This window comes from Phasianus colchicus, chromosome 18 (assembly GCF_987193195.1).
Source record: "Phasianus colchicus chromosome 18, bPhaCol1.hap1.1, whole genome shotgun sequence".
In the NCBI taxonomy this organism is placed as follows: domain Eukaryota; kingdom Metazoa; phylum Chordata; class Aves; order Galliformes; family Phasianidae; genus Phasianus; species Phasianus colchicus.
In genome coordinates, this window is record NC_143453.1 from 8325590 (window position 1) to 8346338 (window position 20749).

The 20749-nt window shown below is 49.6% G+C and overlaps 1 protein-coding gene across 12 annotated transcripts in view; it reads right to left on the reverse strand.

The window, feature by feature from the left end:
• Positions 1–20311, reverse strand: part of PITPNM2 (phosphatidylinositol transfer protein membrane associated 2) — a 115952-nt gene extending 95641 nt beyond the window's left edge. For 2 of the 12 annotated variants that reach the window (XM_090120799.1, XM_031592626.2), the window contains exons 1-2: positions 20084–20310; positions 9992–10089 (exon numbers count right to left, since the gene is read on the reverse strand). The gene's annotated coding sequence lies outside the window, so the exon portion shown is untranslated. The other 10 variants (XM_031592629.2, XM_090120800.1, XM_031592622.2 and 7 more) reach the window with 9 other exon arrangements.
• Positions 20312–20749: the final 438 nt, after the last annotated feature.

The following is a 20749-nucleotide window of genomic DNA, read 5'->3' on the forward strand; positions in this document are numbered from 1 at the left end:
GGCACCCAGCTACAGCCCCAACTAGTTCTTCGCCAAGACTGAGGACAATATGTCATTAACTGGAGTTTAATTATATCCACAAACATATTTCTAGCTGAGGCACACAGCCGTGGCTCTGTAGATTTGTTTGTTCTTCTAGCGTTCCCATTAAGAAATTAGTTCTGTGTTCACTTTCACAACCCAGCGCACGCGTTTATCTGGTACTAACCTCGCTCCTGCTTTGTTTCCACAGAAATTTTACTGGTTCCATATTAATTTAATTAAGTCAGAAGCAGACAATGCTTCACAAAGGACCCTCTAATCAGTGGCTAATAAGGGCGGGCTGCAATACAGCGTTTATGCAAAATGGGGAAGATTGTTTTCAAAAGACAAAGCACAGCTTCAAAGAGCAAACTACTGCCTCCCCACCTATCAAGTGTAACATTTAAGATGATCTTTATTATTATGTTTGTGATGCTTCGGATTAGGTAAGGTTGACTTCCAGCAAGTCTCATTCCCCGCAGTAAGAAGAACTGAGCTACTTGTAACGTACAGGCAATGTATTCTTTTAGGAGAAAAGCTGCAGGCAGAATGAGTCAGCAGCAGATGCTCAGCCAGGTCCCCACCGCCAGCCGTGCCCAGGAGCTGCGCCTATGGGGAAGCCTTATGGCTCTCAAAGACCCAAGCACAAGAAAAATCTCCCTGTGAGGCTGCCTGCCTTCCCCAGCACAACGCAGGAACCCAGCCTGCCCACGAACCCGGCCACCACAGAGGCAATGCAAGTGGTTCTGAGTGCTTAGCAGCTCTGCCAGGAGCACGGGGCCGCGTGCCAGCAGAGCGTGCGCCCTGTTCCCACGGAGGGGGCAGAGCCCAATTAATGACACCCATCCTTACCAGTCAGCAGGCACTGCACAAACAGCTTGTTCGGGAAATTTTTCTTTCTGAGAACTTCCATGCGCTCTAACAGTAACTATTGCAGGCATTCATTTATTAGTACAGAAAGATTTATATCTGAGAGATCTGCAATCAGCTTAACCTCTGGAAGCGCAGCTTGATGTAGCTTAGCCCCTGGCCAGAGTTCCTCAGCTGCTGTTACATGGGGAAGCCGTGTCCAGCAGCTCTGGGGCTGGCTCAGAGCAGTGTGGGTGACACACTGGCAAGGCTGGGTGCTGGACTGCAACATGGGGGCCAGAAGCACCTCAGTGTAAGGCTGTTACCCACATCCTGCCCTTCTGCGAGGGGAAGGCCGCTGCTCACAGCGCAGGGCTTGCAGCTCCAGCACATCCTCAGTGCTCTGCTGGGCACAGCGCTTCCAGAGCTCCCAGCAATGGGAGGCTAGGCAGCAATAAACCACTTCATTCAAAGCAGTAGTAATGTTAACACTTGCTCACGATGTAAGCTTACATCTAAAAGAAAGGGAGACAGTACTTTGTCCACTGCTGTTCATAAATATAAAAAGATCAGCTAATGCTTTGCTGAACTTCTCACAGAAGTATTTATAACATCACCCCTCTATTTTTTTCTCCAGCAATAATCTAATTCATGCGCCTCTTATCTTAGCTATGAAACAGCATGTTAAATTCAAGATCACAGCTCATTTAGATAAGTGGAACTGGGCCCATCCAGCGACTCACCCCCGCTGTGACACTGCTTGCTCCTGGCAGAGCTATTTCCAGGCTCGGCGTGGGCAGGGAGCTGGGAGGACTCTCACACTCCAGTGCAGCCCCGACCCCTCCATGAGGTCACATGGGAACAGCCAAACTTTCCAAAGGAGACTGTATGTACCTGGTGCAGCCATGGGTTCATAAGCATTTTGGCAGCCTTTCCCAAAAAACAACCTCCAACAGTTACCTAGAAACATAATCCTTCAAAATAAACCTCATCAAAATAAATTAGGGAAAAAAACCTAAAAAAAAAAAAGAACTTTTTATTGGTGGATTGCATTCTAGCTATAAACAATAATTAGTATACAAACAAGAACCACTGATCAAAGAAATAGCTCACATTCATTTCCAGGTTATTTTCTTTGACAGTTCTCATATAAGCACAAAGAGTGCTGTCAGAAAGTTCCCCTTCCATCATTCATTGCTGCTCTCCAGCAGTCCTCAAGAACACAGCCAGACCCCAAGGCCTAAAGCAGCCAGTGGGAGCCAAGCACCCAGTGAGCAACGAGCTGAAGTCAGCCTGTTGCTCTAAAGCTTAACGCACAAATCATCCAAAATAAGCTAAGAATTCCAGTCACGTAAACAGAAAGCGCTCCTCCTGCACTGGACCATTCCCCTTCTCTGGAGCTCTTTCTCCAAGTTCACTCCTAATCTGAATAAATACAGTATTTACATCAAGCCCTCCTTTTATTTTTTTAACCAAACACGACTGCCGGGATGCTTTTCTTCAGATATACAGAGCGCTCCTGATCTGCATACTGATTTTCATTCATTCTTCATAAGCAAAAAGGATGCATGAGACTTTGACAGTCCATCTGCTGCTGCACCTCTCCGTCTGCCTGCAGCCGGCAGGGCCAGGCACCGAGATGAAAGCACACCCGTGCTGCAGAACCCACTGCCTTCTGTTAGAAGCGACACTTAGGGCAGTTCCCACTCGTGCTAGTGTCAGCTTGAAAACTTCAAGCGGTCCCCCGTCAGCAACTCCCTGACAACACTTCCAGCCCTTGGGCTCAGCTGAGGTTATCTCACTGATAACCGGCACGCAGCCCGGGGACAGCTGTGCAACGTGCACATCCATGTGCTGCTGTGTGAAAGGACACAGCTCACAGCTTGTGTGCAACACACAGCTTCCCAGCACTGCTCCCGAGCTGCGTGCAGTGCTCGGATGGAAGGCTGTGCACACTGTACATGTGTATGTGCAAGCACAGCACAGCCACTGGCAGCTACCCACTGACAGTTACACACCTTCCTGACAATCATGTTTTTAGCCAAAAGAAACGCCCGAGTGCTAAGACAACAATAGGACTCATCACAAGTAAGTCTGCTTCCAGAACACGAACTGCTGTGAGCCAGCTGGGAAGACTGTATTTAAGGATTTTCACACCTTCCCTCACCCTTTAACCCTCTTCTCCAGTAAGCAAGTACTCCTGGAGCTGCCATACATCCAAGCCCATCCATGCTGCCCAGCTGTCTGCTCAGAGGAGCTGTGGCAGCTCTACCTACCTCAGGTCCCAGGGAGGGTTTTGCTCAAACCCACTATGTTGTGCTTTTAGTTTTGGTAGGATACCACCCTAAACAGGTCCACAGACAATAACATTGGAATGGATGGAGGAAAGCAGTACAAGGAAAGAGATGCTCCAAGCAAGACTGCCTCCTCAAATAAAAGCGTATTCTATGCAATAAAAAGTTAACATCACTTATCTGTATACCATCAAACATCTGCTTCCAAAGGCAGATAGATTTTTGGTCTTCCCCCCCCTGTCCCTTAGGAGCCTGCTGGCACTGTGGTCTCTGGGTCCCACGAGCTGAGTGCTCCTTGTTTCTGACTCTTTCACAGCAAGAAGGACATTTATCAGGTTAAGCCCAGATTTCCCTCTCTGTCTTACCAGCAGAGTTTTGGACTAATCAGAAAACCGACTATATTTTAAAGCTCTAATTCTCCCTTCACTATTTATACTAGCCAATGTCACTTTGACACTATTCTGGCTTTCGTCTGCAAAAAACTTTCCAACTTAAAAATCCCTTAAAACAAACACGCTCTTAAAGCAGACAAATATGTTATTCTCTCCATCCCCCAGCTCCCAAGTTATCTTCAGCTGTCACCAAACTCACAGTAAGCATTTTCCTTCTTGGGAACTATATGTTCCTGCAGTTATATTCACTGGACCAGAAGAGTCTGGCATCAGAAAAATAACTATCTGATTTCTTGGACTAGCTGCAAGAGCCCTGCTTTGGCCAGACACAGTTATTACCACCAAGAACTGGAAATTCAGCTGAGTAAGTTAAAGGTGCTCTCGGCAACAAATATTGGCATTGCAAACAGCCATCAAGCATTCATCCATTACAGATATGGCTTTGGGGCTACAACCGCTCTTTAAAGGTTGTTTCTTCCTGCAGTTATTTATAACTGAGCAAACCATTGACTTTAAGTTAGTGCAAAATTCTGCAGAACTGCCATCCATGAATCGCTGCACTTATTTTCATAAAAAAGATGCTTGCAAGCATCTGCTATCAAGTATTTTTTATATTTGTGTCTGTTCTCAGCTTGTTCAGATCTAAAACTGCATTTCAGGTTACACAGGATCAAGCATTGTTGTTTGAGTTTATTGTTTTGCCATAGTTTGTGCTGCCTTCTTTCATGTGCATTCACTGTAATATCCCGTGCTATGAAGAGGGCAGGATGACTGCAGAAGCAGCTCCACTGGAGAGCTGCTTTGGGATGCTGAGCCCAGGAGCATCCCAGGTACCAGGGAAGGGAAACAGCAGATCTGTGGGTGCCAGTCCTGGGATGAGGCAGCTGCTGGGCAGCAGCCAGGAAAAAGAACAAACTGGCTTGTGGGAGACAAAGCTGATTCAAATCACCTGCCTGAAAATCTGCTCAAGGCAATGGTTTTCGTTTCAACCACATTTGCTTTGCCCAAGAACTGCCCTTGCGTGCTGGAGAGCCCAAAGACAGAACCCATCTCTAAAAACTTCCAGGCAAGTGACATCTCCACCCTGACCTGCCTGTAAGTGCCTTCAATCGCTTCATTATTGGTCCCTTTCCATCCCACAGGTAAGGCATCACAAAAGCGAGTCCATGAGCCCTGCAACCCCTCCAGAAAGGGTCCTACCCCATTTCATAGGGAGGTTGCCAATGGGGATTTTATCAGATGTCGCAGCGAATGACATAGCGTCTGTTCTGCACTATGCTCAGGACAACCTCTACAGAGCTTTTCCATGAGGGGTTGTTCATCAGGTCTTATTTTTAAAGAATCTGGGCCAAGTCATCCCTGCTGTAGCTTTAATGACGTCAATGAGCTACAGCAAGGGTGAAACTGGGCCAGTATTTTTTATGGCCACATGTCACGTGCCCGCTAAAGAAAAAACACAAAGGAGGACCAAGGAAGAAAAGTTATTGAGTCAAAAGACCATCTGCACAGAGATTAACATCTAGATAGAGAGTGGTTCTCTTTTGTTCCTGCTGCACACTTATAAATGTAATGATTTATGGAAGAAGAAATATTTCCACAGCATCAAGGTAAATGAGGACTCTCTAGCAGCAAATATACTCACTTTTATATCCTGTTTTGATAAAGGTAACGAAAAAAAAATCTTTGCCAGGAAAAGGTCTCTTCAAAACTCAACAGAAATAGGTGACAGTTGCCAGTAACTGTTCTCCCCAGCAAGCCAACATTAATCATGTTGCATTGCACCAGTCAGTAACAAAGCCCACCAGCCCTGGTTCTCAGCTCATTTCTCACTAAATCCAAAACAGGATGCTGCAAGTATCAAAATTAAATGCATGAAATAGAAGTTTAAACCTAACCGGTGTTTTCTGTGAACAACCAAAACCTCGAACATCAACATGGAAAGAACCACAGCCGAGGAGACCAAGCCTGCCCAATGCAGGGCACCAGAATAACAGCACAAACAGCCATCCCAGCACTTCTGCTCCTGCAAACCTGTGCAGAACTGAACCTGTGCACCTATATGCAGCAGGCAAAGTGAGCACTGCGTGCTTTCAACCAACCATGGTCAGCTGCTGCCCTGCCCTGGAAGTGCAATTCGGGGGCACCAAACCACAGGATGCATCACAGCCTGTGAGACCCACAGGCAGAACTTCTCAGCTCCACATTTCAAAGTTCACTTAACTGACATTTAGGCACATGAGTAACTGTATTGACGAGGCTCGCTCATTATGAACACAGGTGAAATTACTCACCAGTATGCTTACAGAGTCACATCAACACGCCTTTAAAGATAATTTTTCAGAAGCCCTCAGGAACAGCACCAGATCACAGGAGCATGGTGTTCAGAGCCTTCACTTTGTAGATAGCTTCTCTTTCAAATCTTAATAGTAGATTCCTGTGAAATCTTTGACTCTAATTCTCCAACTCTCAGCTTCAGTCAAAGACTGAAGTCTTCTGTTCCCCCAGTTGTTTTCACTTAGTATTGCTGAGTTGGTTTTTTTTGTTGTTGTTGGTTTTTTTGCAATAAACCAGATCAGTTTGGGTTTTTGTTTGTTTCTTTCTCCCCCCTCCTTTCTTCCCTTCTCCAACCCCCCCAAACCCATTCCAGCGCTGCAAACAAAATAACTTGAAATGGAAAACGTGTGACCTCCCAAGCCTTTATTTACAGTATCACAAACCACAAGGGAAGGATCTGGCCAAGCTTTCCAGCTGCAATGGGAAGGGCAGGGAGAAACGTGCGCTCGTTTTTGCAGCTGTGATATTTAACACATCACAGGAAAGCAGGATGGGGAGAGGAAGGCGAATCAGAAGCTTGCAGTGGTGGGTGAACAAGTCTCAGACACACAGGTAGGTTCATGCAATTACATCCCATCTCCCCTGAAATAAACAGAGCTCTACACATGCAAATGTAATTACAAAAATCAATCTGCCACGTGTTTGATGGTTTTGCTTCTCGACTTCCACATTACACAAGATCATAAGATTGAGAAGCCTTCTGGACTTCACCAGTCCTGAATTTTTATTAGATCCACAATGATCTTTCTTCACGCCACCATCCCCAAACTGCTACAACAAAGACTGTCAAAAATAAGCAGCCTAGAAGCAGTAGAATCTTCCCTCAGCTGTTTAAACAGCAGCACAGACACAACGAATGAGGTTGAGATCTATAGAAAGTTACTTGCAGCAGGAAACCGTCAGTTTGTGGTTAGCGTCACAGCTTTTTCCTCCCAGTTAAATACGTATGTCCAAACAGTTCCTCCACTACTCATCTAGTGCTTCTTTTATAAAAAGGAAGAAAATGACCAAGAGAAAAAAACCCATCCATCCACACACTAGCAATTTCCTAACATCAAACTGCCTGGCCCCATAACAAGTGCCACTCTTAGCCACGCCGTTACACACAGGTGTGGGAACATCACAGCTGTGCTGTCAGGCTGCCTAGCAGGGCTGCCCTTCTTGTCGGAGCAACAGCAGCCATCACCCACCTCTCTGAAGTGTTATCACCTCGATCTAGCTCACTGCACTGTGCTTTGCAGCATACTCTGTGAAGGACCCAACATGACAATAGATGGTGCTGAATTCAGGCAGTTTCATTAAACTCACCTCTTACAGTAGGTACTATTCTCACATCACAGGTTGTGGAGCAAGTCCATTGGTAAAAACAGAGCACAAAAAAAAAGTACAATTCAGCCCTAGTCTGTGTCCACATAGAAGGACACGAGGCTCTAGAAAGGGAAAGTTCATCATGTTACACAACCTGGGCAGAAATGTACCTAAGAGAGCACAGTGCTACGCAGGCTCGTGGGCAGGTGCTGCCAGCAAGGCACAAAGGAGCCAAAAGCAAAGCTGACCTGGGCTTCCACTTGACAGTACATTCACAGTTCAGAGGGGCCACCACTTCCCCAGCACACTATGGAGACATTAGCCTCCTGCCAACGTCAGCCTCTGCTTCTTCTTAAAGCAAGGCAATCATTCACTGCACCCCAGCTCCTGCAGCTGTGGGGCAGAAGTCAGAGGCAGTGCAGTGTCCCTGGACAGCCAGAAGCAAGGGATGGACAGGGCAGCAGGCACCTCTTTATCTGCATCACCATCATCCACCTCCCCTGTCACGCTGCTCCCACAAGCTGAGACTTCTTGCTGTGATCCCACAGCTGTGCTCGAGCATCACAGGCACTTATATATGCACCCCTCAGTGTCTGCTCTGTGTTTCTGCTTGTGCCAGGGATTCAGCACACTTTCCTAGATTTCAAAATAATCCCATGCAGAATACTCCAGGTACAACTTCCAGAGGACCCTCCTCTCCTCATTATTCCTCTGTTCAGAGGTCCTGCTGCACAAGGATGCTGATAGGACATAGGAGGAAATTACTCAGTGCCTACAGCACTTCCCTGTGCTCTAGACATTGTTATTCAGCTCTTTGTTTTCATGAACACTGCATTCCCTGACAACGCTTAAAAGCCATTTTTCTCCCTATGTTCCTTACCTGCCAATCCAGGGACATTACTTGCTCTCCAGTGACGCAAGCTGCACAGATTCATTTTGCTGCAAACACAATACCAAGGCAGTTTCCCCTCACCTGCCCAGGCTCTTAATGACCACTCAGGCACCTCTTACAGAGAGGAATGTCAGCCCTGAGGAGTGCCAAGTCCTTCAGGCAAGCAAAAAGAGCAGTCCCACAGCCTCAAAACAAAGCAAACCCTAAACATGGCTAAGGACAGTGCTTCTTTGCTGCTACCACCAATTCAGACAAACACTCTCTCCTTTACAACAGCCTACAGGGGAGCAAGAGGACCTGGAGTGATCTATGGCAAGGGAGATACAGCTTTTGAGACATGATGTCTTCCCTCAGCCCGGGAGCACAGATTCTTACAGCAGCATCAACTCCTCCAGTAAAGTTGTTGACAGCAGTGACTGCTCCCACAGAGAGCTGTGTACAGCTTAGTCAGAGCTACAGCATGCAGGAGAGAAGCTGCTGGACTCTCAAGAGAAATTTGGGTATCCCACTGAGGGATGGGCTGCAGTGTGGCAAGCAGTCTGCCTGAGCTGGCCCTGGATTCTGCTGATGCTGAAGAAAGGCTTCAGGAAAGGAATCGGCACAGGGAACGGCAATTAATTCATTGGGAGTCAATTTGCTGACAAGAGATAATTAAGGTAGTCAAATAACCCTTAGTTTTCAAGGGCTTCTGGCTTTGCACATCGATACAAAGCTGGTGTCACTGTGGTTTCTGTGTAACTGCTGCGACTTGAGTACCAGTCCAGAGGAACTGAAAATATATTATAGCCTGACACGCAAACAGCTCAGACCCAAACTCATTTATTTACCCTTTCTCCAGTTTTTGCAGCAGCCCTTTGCTCTTAAACTAAAAGCCAACAATTCTGAGCTTCAGCATCAAGAAGCAAAAAAACCAAAATTGCTGTATCACCATGTCAACGCAAAGCAAAATGTTTGGATCTAAGAGTTAAAAACACCCCTTTTGACAGGGGAAAAAAAATATGAAGTGGTAAGAAATGCACTGGAGGAAAACAAGAAGATGCGAAACTACCCATTCAGGTAAAGGCTGACATTCCATCTACTGAAAAATTCCCATTTAGCCAGCAATTCTGTGTACAGACTACGAGACGTATTTCTAGAACTCACATAAAAGAAGCTCAGTAGAGCTGGAAAGGCACCCAGCAAACCCACAAGCTACACTCTGCAAGTTGGAGCACAAGGGTGCACAAAAATCCCAAAAAGCACCAAATCTCTTAAGAATTGCTTGTTAAAGAACCCACAGGGTACTCTGCTCCCATCTACACTTTTTGCTGTGGAAGCTTTGCACCTCAATCCTCTTGAAAACGTCAAGTAAGTTAGGACTTCAGAGAGGAAAATAGGAGTTAGAAGCTAACACAATGTCATGGCAGCACCAGGAGGTGCATGCTTGTTTATTTCAAAGCAAACCCTTTTTTTTTTTTTTGGGGGGGGGGGGGGGGAGAGGAGGGGTGAGACCCACAAAACATATGTTAATCACACATCCTGCATGGCCATTTCCCCTTTTGATTTATTTGAATTCTTTCAAATAAACGAGAACACTGACCAAGCACAAAAAGCTGTGGAGCATGAGCTTTCTTTAAAAACAGTTCTATTACCAATCCACATCTAAGCAATACAAGCCAACCACGTTCCGTGACTGCCAAGCCCTTCTCTAAGGCAACCTACAGGCCATTCTTCCAGACTCCACTCTACTCATTTCACCTGAGTCTATTCCAGGGCAACCCAAGCTAAGGTTGATCCCTTCTCTGACCAGCAGCAAACTGGTCTCCATCAGACTTCTTACCATTCTCCCTAGTAACATCTACATGCTTTTTTCTAGCACAGAAGGAAAAGAACAGCCATGCAGCTGAACTGCCAGAACCTACCTTTGGCAAGAAATCTCTCTAGATGCTTCTGAATGCAGGAGGGAGTAAAGACAGCATTGCTGAAGAAGGATGTCACTGCTGGTCCACGTGTCAACAACCTAGGAAATGATAAAGCACAGCTGCTTAACTGCCTTGCCCGTGGGAAATCAACTGCAAGAAGAAAGCTGCATTATTTTCACAGTTATACCATGCTAATGGCTCCTATGCAAACAACGCACAGCTACAACGTTTTATAATTGCACATCAGAGTTGCTCTGCAGACATCCCTCCGGTATGTCAGAAATTCAATACGTGATGGTAGGCGGCAATGAGCACCTCGGGGATTTAAAGCGCATTCCAAGCCGTGAGTCATCGCCATCTCCAAGTCGTGGAAATTTAAAAAAAAAAAAAGAAAAAGAAAAAGGAAAAAAACAGAGGGAAGAAAAACACACGCATGCAGCGCGCTGACCACTCTCACGCGCTCTCGCTGTGCAATAGAACAGCTTCCCCCTAAAGCATTTCCCTTTTAGTGCTGAAAGATTTCCATGAAGGAGAAACCACTGATTCCACATCAAAATAAATTTTAAAAATTAAAATAAAATAGAGGAAAAAAAAAAACAACAACAATTGCACAGCAGCCTTCTTCCAAAGAGCCCCCAGGGACGTGCGGGACGCACGCTGTGGGAGCAGAGCTGCCCTCACCACCCTGTGAGCCCCTCACTGCCTGCAGAAGGGCGCAGTCCCCCCACCAAGCACCAGAAGCTATTCTGAAGGATGCTTCTGCAGTGCCTGGTGAGATTTCAGGTCACACGTGCGCTCCCCTCCCTGAGCTCCTCCCAAGGATCCTCAGGTTCCTTCAATCTGTTTAATTCCTCAGCCTTTATTTTGGGGGCAGACGGTGTGTGGGAGCATCCCAGCCACCAAGCAGCAGCCAAAGGGCCATAGGAAAACAGCAATAATAGTCCCACATCTGCTGTTTCCTGCTCCGCAGCAAAAAAGTTGGAAGAACAATGGATACCTTTAGCTGGGATACCCTGCTCTGAGAACATTTAGACCTCACCACAAACGTTAAGAACTAGAAGAAAAGAAGTGTGATTGCTCCTTGTTCCTTCTCGCACAGGTTGATGCATCCTGGAGGAACAGCAAGACTCACTAATGTTCTGGGACCATTAATCTCAGAGATCTTGCCAAGAGCAAGCAGCCAGGCAGCTTAAAAATATATTTAGTCCACAAATGCTTATTAACGTCATTTGCTGATTCACAGCTGAGCCAGTTGCACGGGGCACAAATGCCACTTCTGCTTTGCCAGCCTGGGTGAAAGACTGTCACAACAGCTGGATATCAGGTGGCTGAGCCCATCTCAGAACCAACCACCACGCAGCCAGAAGCCCTGAGTGTACCTGGGCTATGATGGGAACAGCCCACCAGGCCGACACACATCTGAGCAAGCTTTGCTATTCTTAACGTTATGCAATAATTTGTGCCAGAACTGATGAATCCAGGGTGTGATGCCCATTCCACGCTTCTTTTCACGAGGCGGATGCAGATGCTGGCTATGCTAGGCAAAGGAACGTGAACCACACTCAAAGTCTTGAAAATGGAGTCAGCACAGAGCTCCATCTGCCCAGCCCCTCACTGAGCAGGGCAGGGACTCGAGGGCTCAGAAAAGTGTCAATGTTCAGCTGACACATCATGGGGCTGCTCAAAGGTTCTACGTCAGGCATCGATATCAACATGCAAGGTACACACAAAGACTCCTTGAGGAAAGCAATCTCCCTTCTTAATTTTTTTGTTTCAGGGTTGGGTCTTCCTTTTTTTTTTCTTTTTTTTTTTTTCTGTAGACTGGGGAAAGATGACAAACTTTCTTATTTTCAGTGACAGCATGTCTGAAATGATTGCTCCAAACGGAAGGACAGGTCTGTATCTGCTTGCTAGTCATACTGAAATCAAAAGCGATTAAAAGCAAAAGCTTTTATGAGCAACAGAAACTGAAAGTACTCCCTTTGGAAAAATGTAAAGAGCAGCATTTTCTCTGCAGTAAGCAGCAGATAATGAATGCAGACTGGGACACTGACACATTTATACAACCTGTTTGCTGGAACAGTCATACAATTCACCTTTGCTGTATGTTTGGCTCAGCACATCACTGCAGTTTGCAGAGGTTTCACCGATGCCACTGCTGCTTTTATTTATAAGAGCCAGAAAAGCTTATCAATCCTAAATTTAACTTTCAGTATTATATTCCAATCCTAAATATCAAAATAAAAATCAATCTGTTTCAGATTAATAACAATTAACCCTGACTGTGTTTCAGGTGTTTCGTGATAACTGGTAATCAACCACAGTTACTACTGCTTGTTTTGTTATTGCATTGCTGAAACCCGAGGGCACGTCTGTCCAAAACAAACCGTCAGGACAAATCAACCCAACAAAAACGTGTGTAAGTTCTGAGTTAATGCAAGAGTTCCCAGAGGAGCACTTTTATAATGGGTCAGTAGCAAGTGCTGATCATTACAGACTTTCTCCCACCCTCCCAAGGACCTGGGGCAAGCATCTCTCCAAGGAAGGTGTGGGGAGCTGGGGCAGCCCCAGACCAGACCCATGCAATGATCACATCAGCACTGCAGCAGCACGATGCACATTGCAAGGCAAACCAGAGTGCAGCTGTGAGCAGACAGTATCACAGCAAACACATTTTGGGGGAAGACGAGGCGTCACCCAGCAAGCAGCTCCTGTTTAGTACAAGTGTTGAAAAAGCACTACACTAACAGAACTGGCATTTACCTTTCTGAGGAGGACGATTACAAGATGCTTTCTGCTGGCTTCTGAAGGCTCGTCTGCTTAACCAGCACGCTGCACTTCAGTTATCAGCCCTCTCTCCCAGTAGGACCAGTTACAGCCACCTCTAAGGCACTTCCCACCAGCAGGGCAGGCAGAGCTCCCACCTGGCTGCAGCCTGAGCACACACCATGGTGGCAGCCACAGAGCAGCATATGCTGGCCCTGTGCTCAGGAGCAGAGCCCTGCGTAACCCAGATGCATCCACATGCACAGCAGGTCCTGTCCTAGGAAACACCCAGGGTCAAAACTGTTCCTAGCAAGCACCACAGATTGTTCAGCTCAGCCTCCTGCTCCCTACTACCTGCACTAAGTACTCAGCCCTGACTCACATCAGCTGCGGTTGCACACACATGGTCCTGATTTGCAGGCATCAGCTTCAGACCACAGGTAGTCACACCAGTCCTCCATGCTCAGGGAAGGTGTTTTCCATTCCCACAACAGTTACTTACCCTAAAACAATAAGGGGATATAAATGAGCAACTAAAAAGCAACGAACCGGAGAGAAATAATATCAGAACCCTGAATAACTCTGCAATCAAATGAATAGGCTCCAGGATGTGCCAGGCAGCAGAGAGAATTAATGAACACAAGATAAACAGAGCAGTTAACGAGAAAATCTGAGCGGCTCAGGAAGGCACCTGGATAAATCTGCCCCTGCCTGATGCTGCAGTATCTGCACCTCCGGAGCACCTGGTGTAGGCCTTGCTGCAAGGAGAACACTGCATGAGTGGAAACAGAAAAGGAGGAGGAGAAAAGGCCTCCTGGTGGGCTCAGCACCTGCTTATGTTAAAGGCACTGCTTTGTGCATGAGGATGCTGTCACCCCTGGAAAGATTGCTAAGCAAATCAGCCAGATCCAGATCTCTGCATCCTGCTTTCAGGAGGACTTTTCCCCCCCCAAAAAAATCTATTTTAATTCAACCAATTTCATTTCTATCACTTCCCGTATCGATAGGGTAATTAACAAAGCAAAGTTAGTCGGCTATGCAGCATTTCCCCTTAAATAAAACAGCTCAAGAAATAATATACCCCTTAATCCCTACTTCACAGCCAGAAAAGAAACACCGTGTGTTAGAAACACGCACAAAGAGGGTTCAAAATCCATCCTGCAGACCTTGCTGGAAGGCTGTCCTTGCCAACGAAGCCCACAATCCATGATAATTCTCAGCATCATGCTTTTATCCTCCGTTTTATGAGAGCTCATCTGCTGATCAATGAGGAGCCCCATGGAATAGCACTTTGAATTTCAATGTCAACACAGCAGTACTGTGGTAATGATTGAAAATATTTACATATTGCCTCATTGATCGTGAGGAGCTCTTTTCCAACCATCTGGCTACTGGGCACTCATTTTTTTTTTTTTTTTCCTCAGGGTTTTAAACTGTTATCTGAACATCTTTGGAGCTCGCATCCAGCATCACATCTGAACCAGGTTCTCCTGTCATTTTTACGCCATAATATTAGCAATAGCATTAATCAATTCAGTCTCATCTTGAGGAGGGAGGGGGGGAATTCTGCAAGGACGAAAGCAAAACACAACCAGCAAACTCCTGCTCCACGGTCAGCAGAGCCACGTGCCAATCCAGCTACAAGACCTCGCATTTAATGTGACTCAAGGGTGTCACTGCTTTGACAACAGATGAGTCAAATGGAAATATGTCACTCACTCGGCGCTCTTTGCCAGCCTCGAGATAAAGAAACCCGTAAGGGCTGTTTTTTCCACCTCCAGATGGAATACCTTCCGATAGCTGCAACGCCGAGCCCCTGGGCTCTGTGCTGCGTGGCTGTGTTTATTCTGCCTTCAGTAGGGGCTCGAGGGAAGCAAGGCAGGCGGGCAGCTCAGTCCAGCTGCTGCCTAACGGGCTGTGAGGATGCAGGCTGCATCATCTGCACCTCCTCGAAAGTTGAACAGCAAGTTAAATAAAACACGCAGGAACAACCAGCACCAGCACCTACAACTCTGCCGCAGGAGGCCTCTGCAGTACCTGCCAGGAATCCCAACCAGCTGCTTCACAAATGCTAGCTGAGCTGATTTCAAGGCTTTTTTGTGATGGCCCCAAGCCTCGTTATCAGAAGGTGACTCTCCATGCTGCTGGTGCCATACACTTCATTTAGGAAGAATGGGGGATGTAAAGACAAACACTCTTGTCTTTAAACCTGGAATAGAAATAGTCTCTCCAAACAGCTTAGCTGATGATTTTGTTCACGTTGTTAAAGATAAAACATTTTTATCTCTTCTCTGTTCTATATCGTTATAAAGGAGTAAAACACAAATTCTGTCAGCAAAAGAAAATATGGACAACGTGGGAGAGAGCAGAGCAAGGCGCGCTGACTCACCTGCCCCTGGGGTGCAGCTCTGCGTCCTGCCCCTTTCCTTCTCCTGGGGGCAGTGGCACGAAGCAGCAGGACAGAAGGCTCTGCTCATACGTCCCCTCTGCCCACGCAGCCCAGATGCCGTGCAGATGTGATGCAGCAGATCTGGCACTTGACCTAATGAGCTCCACTGAAGGAAACACAGGGAGCAGTTCTCCTTACAGCCCTGCATAAAGCCCTCCTGCTGCGAGACGCCAGTTTGTAGGACGCTGTAACTGAGAGGTTTTACCATCCAGAGTCTTCCCCCATCATTTCCAATGGTGATATTTCTGAGCAGAGCATCATGCAGGGATCCCAAGGTGACACCCCTAGCAGGGCAACCACCGCTCTTCTCAACAAAGCGACAGACTGGAATGGGAAGTTGGAGCAACACAGGAGCTGCACTACGAAGGTTAGTGCTTCAAGTAGGCTTGCCCAAATATGCACTTCCCTCTGACAGCAATTGCGCGTGAGATGAATGTGCTTTATTGAAAAGCCTATTTATAGGAATTCAACGTAAGCAAAAGACAGCATTAAAAATGGTTCTGTAGTCCTAAAACAGACAGAGGACACACGGTGTCCGTGTTAAACGCATTTCTGAGGATAGTCACTGAAAGATGTTTGCCATCTTAAAACGCGGAATGAGATTTTACAACCCAGACACAGGTTAGACAAACAGTGAGTCCCAAGAGCCCGGATAAACGATGCTTAAAACACAAGAAGGGTGGGAAAACAAAGGAGCTATTTGCTCCTCTCCTTCTCTGCCAGTTTGCTGCGCTGGACTCACAACAGCACTGTGCTGACACTGCCCAGAAAGCAGAAGCACACCTGGCCACAGTGCACTGCCTCTCCCACTGAGCCCCGACCTGCAGCATCTCACATGGCAGCTGCCAGGCTGTCCTTGCTTAGCACAGAAGCCATCTCCCACCTTTGTTTATAAAAAGCCTGGAAAGCCAGCCATGGGAGCACCACGGAGGAGATGCCAGGATAACAGATAGAAAGCAAGTGTGTGGCCTTTCTCCCCCTCTTGTTATTTTTCACAAAATATCTCCCAGTTATTTACACAGCCATGTCCTGAACTCCCCCTCCAGTCTCCCAGCTTGCTGCTAACCACGTTCTGTTAGAGATGACACGAGTCTGGCTCTTGGTGTGTCGAGGTGGGAAGGTCCCACTGGGGGGGCAGTGCTCCGGCTGTGGAGCAGAAGGCACGAAGGAGAAGCAGGAGCTCCATCCCTCTGCCATGCAACAGAACCGACCCACACAGGGGAGTGGGTGACTGAACAGCTTGGGAACACCCACCATTGCTTCCCCACCTCGGATCCAGAAAAAAAAAAAAAGATGTAAATATTTAGATTTCGATTTCAACTGATACGATAAATATAAAACGCCTATTTCCTTCTTAAAAAAAAAGTATATATAGCATTAAAGTGGGTAAACCACCCACACAGAGAAAAAGATTCTGCGGCGAAGAAGATTCTACCTTCAGAAGGAGGTTAGCTAAGTTACACTACGATCTTAAAAGAAACTGCAGTCACAAGTCATACCCACTGTGCAGACTCTGGTGCACAGAACACGTGGCTGCACACCAGCACACAAGGACCATTCTGCAGCCCAGCTCTCAGCCCCTGCGCTGCCCTCCAAGCCCTGGCCCAGGAGGTTCCACGGAAGCTCCAAGTCCTGCAGCAGAGCCCCGAGGCCAACCCTGCACAGAGCTCACCCGGCCGTGCCCTGAGCAGCCCGGGTCCCTCTGCAGCCTCTTAAAGCACATCGTGGAATTACGGCCCCGCCACGCTGCCAGGTTAACAGTCGTGCAAATATCAAACTCTGCTGCAGATAACAAGGCCTCACCCCGAAACACTGATACGGCAGAGCACTCAACGTGCTGACGTGATTACACATTTCCACCTTCCAAATTAGTTACTGCAGACGAGAAACGCCTTTTCAGGTCACTGCTCGATGGGTTAAGCCAGCTCATATGCTTGAATTAGCATCCCGTGCTCGGCTGTCCTTATGCAAGTGCCAGCAATCCAAACCCATCCCAGCTCACTGCTCTGCCCTTACCAGGAGCAGCTCCACGTTGACACAGCACAACCCCACGTGCACCCCTTTCAAGCCGGCGCTGTGTTCGCTCTCTTCAGGCCCAGCACAACGCTGTGGCACTTGGATTTCTCCCAACACCCAGGAAACAAAGCTAAAAATAAAGCGTTTTATTTATCCCCTTCCTCCCACCCGTTAATTACTCCATTTGCACTCACGCTGCGCACTTCGGGATATTTCTGCTTATACGAGGCTTTCGGGCTCAGAATTCAATTGAGACACATCTCACTAATCTGGGGATGAACAGAAATATTAGCTGCGCATCCGTATCAGCCAACATCAGAGTTTAGTTAGAAAATATCTCCACCACTTCGAGAAACTGGCTATTAAGAAAGCCATGTTTTTCTTACATCGCTTTTTCCTCCTAAGAAAATGACAAGACTTCTGTTCAGGTGTGGGGGGAAATTAGCGCTGGTTTGGATTAATTGGAGGCACCTTTTTTGCATTATCTTGCCTGCAGGATGTGATGCTCTGTCTGGCCAACCTGCAGGAGCAGTACCTAATTTTGAATAGAGACTGCACACCTAAACTCAAAGCACCGCTGCCAGTTGTAAGTTTTGAGTATTTCTTTAAATAATCATCATCAGGACAAGATCTCTGCAAACTGGTTGCTGTCAACTAAGATGAGAAGTTGGATGAAACTCCCACGTGCCAGCTGGCAAATCACAATAAACGCTCAGGCTGTTAGATGCACAACAAGCAGCAAACACGCAGAAATACAGCACTGACAACAGAAGGGGTATTTCAGCACAAAGTTATCATCCTGGGAGCAGCTCCTTGGGACCAGGAGTCCCGCACTGAGGACTGCGTGCTCTCCTGATGTAACAGCAGAGATTTGAGCAGTTATGTCTGGCTGCTGTCAGCGTGGCCTTGGAGTTCACCATTCAGACATCATTTATGACCCTCCTGCCAAGTTACTTACAAAATATTGCTAAAGGATACCAGAGAACTGTTTACTCAAACCATTACTGTTTCCTGAACACAGATGCGAGAAAAAGTTACATTAAGAAGATAAACAGCTGCTCCTGTATGCTGTTTAAATGGTAACAAAAGCATCTAAGGGCCATAAAGGGAATAGTAAGGGAATTAAAACGCATTTTTATGCACGAAGATGGCTAACATCCGTACATTCATTAAAGCGGTATCAACCATGCTTTTAATTAAAAGTTGGTGACAGAAACTTAAACGTGATTAATGCAATCCACCAGCAGCCCTGCCAGCAGCCCAGCTCTGTCAGAAGCGCGGCGAGCTCCGCTTCAGGCCCTGCTCCGTTCCTTCGCCTCCCTCTCACGGACGCCACAAGCAGGGCACGCCGCAGGGACCACAGAGCAGCATTCCTCTGCTAGCAGCAAGCCAGGGCACGCCTGCAACCGCGCTTCCCTGCTGGGTCATTGCTCGCTTTGTGCGTCCCGAAGGCAGCGCTGCGGTGACGGCGCCGGTTACCTGACGCAGCCGGCGGGCACCTGGGACACGAGGGTCAGGCGGGGCTGAACGCGGGCAGCAGCCTCCTGCTCGGCAGTGGAAAAACGCCCCGGTGCCGCTGCTGAACTCTGCAGCACCGCCAGTCCTGCGTTACTCAGGCGCAAATAAAGCACGCAGCAAAAAGGCAGCAGAGCGCAGAGACGGCGCGGAGAGAGGCAGGGCAGGACGAGGAGGAGTCCTGCAAACCATGTGCGTTTATTTCAGCGTGAAGTCAAACCCTGCCTGTCCGGGCTCTCACACCTGCAAAGGTCCGTCTGCCAGCGCGGCTCAGCCGCTCTCCTGCGCAGAGCGGTAGCGAATGACGCCGCCAAAGAGCGAAGGCATTTTTCAGTGCCGTGTCACGGGATCCCAGCACCATCACCCACCTTGCCGCTCCGCAGCGCGCGGAAGATGGAAGTTCTCTCTTCAGAGCGGTTATTAACGAAGGGAGAAGCTCTCGCTCCTCCCCAAACGCACGATCTGCATCGACTTCACCTCAGCCGCGGCGACGCGAGACAAAAGCGCGGCAGGGCCGAGCCGCGCGGCGGAGGGCAGCGCGCCAGGAGGGGAGCGGGGATGCGGGAGCGATGCTGCCCGCGGGGCTCAGCAGCACCGAGAGCCCCGGGCCCCGCGAGGCGCCGTCCCACAGCCGCGCTCTCTCTCTCCGTCCCGCAGCACGCAGCGCTCAGGGCTCGGCCGCCTCCCCAGCTCCTCGCTGCCCGCAGAGCCGAGGCCCGAAACGACCCCGCGGGGCTGCCCTCAGCCGCACAGCCATGCAGTCATACAGCCGCACAGCCGTACCCCGAAGGCGCTGCTCCGCTCCCGGCGCCTCCGGGCGGTTCCTCCGGCAGCGGCTGCGCGGGCGGCTCCTTCGCCCCCTCCTCGGGGCAGGGCTGGGCTCGCCGCGCCCCGACCGCTCCCCACGACGCCGCGAAAACGAAATCGAGGTCAATCCCGGCCCGAGGGATGGGGACGCGGCGGTGGCGGGGCTCAGAACGGCCGTGCCGACCCGGCGCCGGGCCGAAGGCCGGTCTCTCGGTCCCGGCACGAGGGAACGCGCTGCGCCGCGCCCACCCCGAGCAGCGCCCCGCTCTGCGGAGCGAAATCGCTGAGGCGCGGCGCTGCCATGGCTGCAGCGCCCGGGAACGGCGGTGCGGCGGACGCATCGCTCCCGTCGCGGACCGCCCCGCTCGGGAAACTTTCACCCCGCGGCCCCCGGCCCCGCCGAGGCCCCGGCAGGAGCCCGCAGAGCCCCGCGCTCGGGGATCCCGCAGCGCCCCGGGCCCGCGCCGCCCAAGGGTCCGCCCGCCGCCCCCCGCCCCTCCCCTCCCCTCCCCTCCCTTCCCTTCCCTTCCCTCACGCACCGGCTGCTCCCGGCTCCCGCTGCCGCCGCCTACGAGCCGCTGCCCGCCGACGTGCCCGCGCTCCGCTGGCATAATCCCCGGCGCAGGTGGGGCCGGGCGCGGGCAGCTCCTCGCCCGCCGGCTCTGCGCGGCTCCGCGCTGCGGGGGAGAGCGGGGAAGGCGCGGAGCCCCGGCCCTGCCCCGCGGCGGCGGATGGCTTTATCCCCCGGGCCGAGCCGTGCCCCCGCTGCGGGGAGCCGCCACTTCCTTCCCCGCGCCGGGCCGGCGCTCCCGCACGGCGGCGGGTCCCGGGGTTATGGCGCCGCCTGGCGGCCGCGCGGAGCAACGCCACGCGGGAGGGGGCGGCCCCGGAGCGGGGGCTGCGGAGCGCGGCTACGGCCGGCAGCGGGATCGGCGGCAGGTCGTGTTACGCGTGCTTTGTATGGAAGGGGAAGGAAGAGAGGTTTTCTGTGCCAGCAGCGACACCTCGAAGGCTGGGTGGTTTGTTACCGTGAAGAACGACACCTTGCAAGGGCACTCGGCGACCGAACGACGCCGAGGTTGAGCAAAAGCTGCAGCTCCTGTGCAGGCGGTGAGCGGCTGGAAGCTGCGAGGGCAGGAAGGCACGAGGGCGGCGGTTACAGCCACGCTCAGAAGCGGCATCAGCCTCTGCCGCTCTTCTTGTAC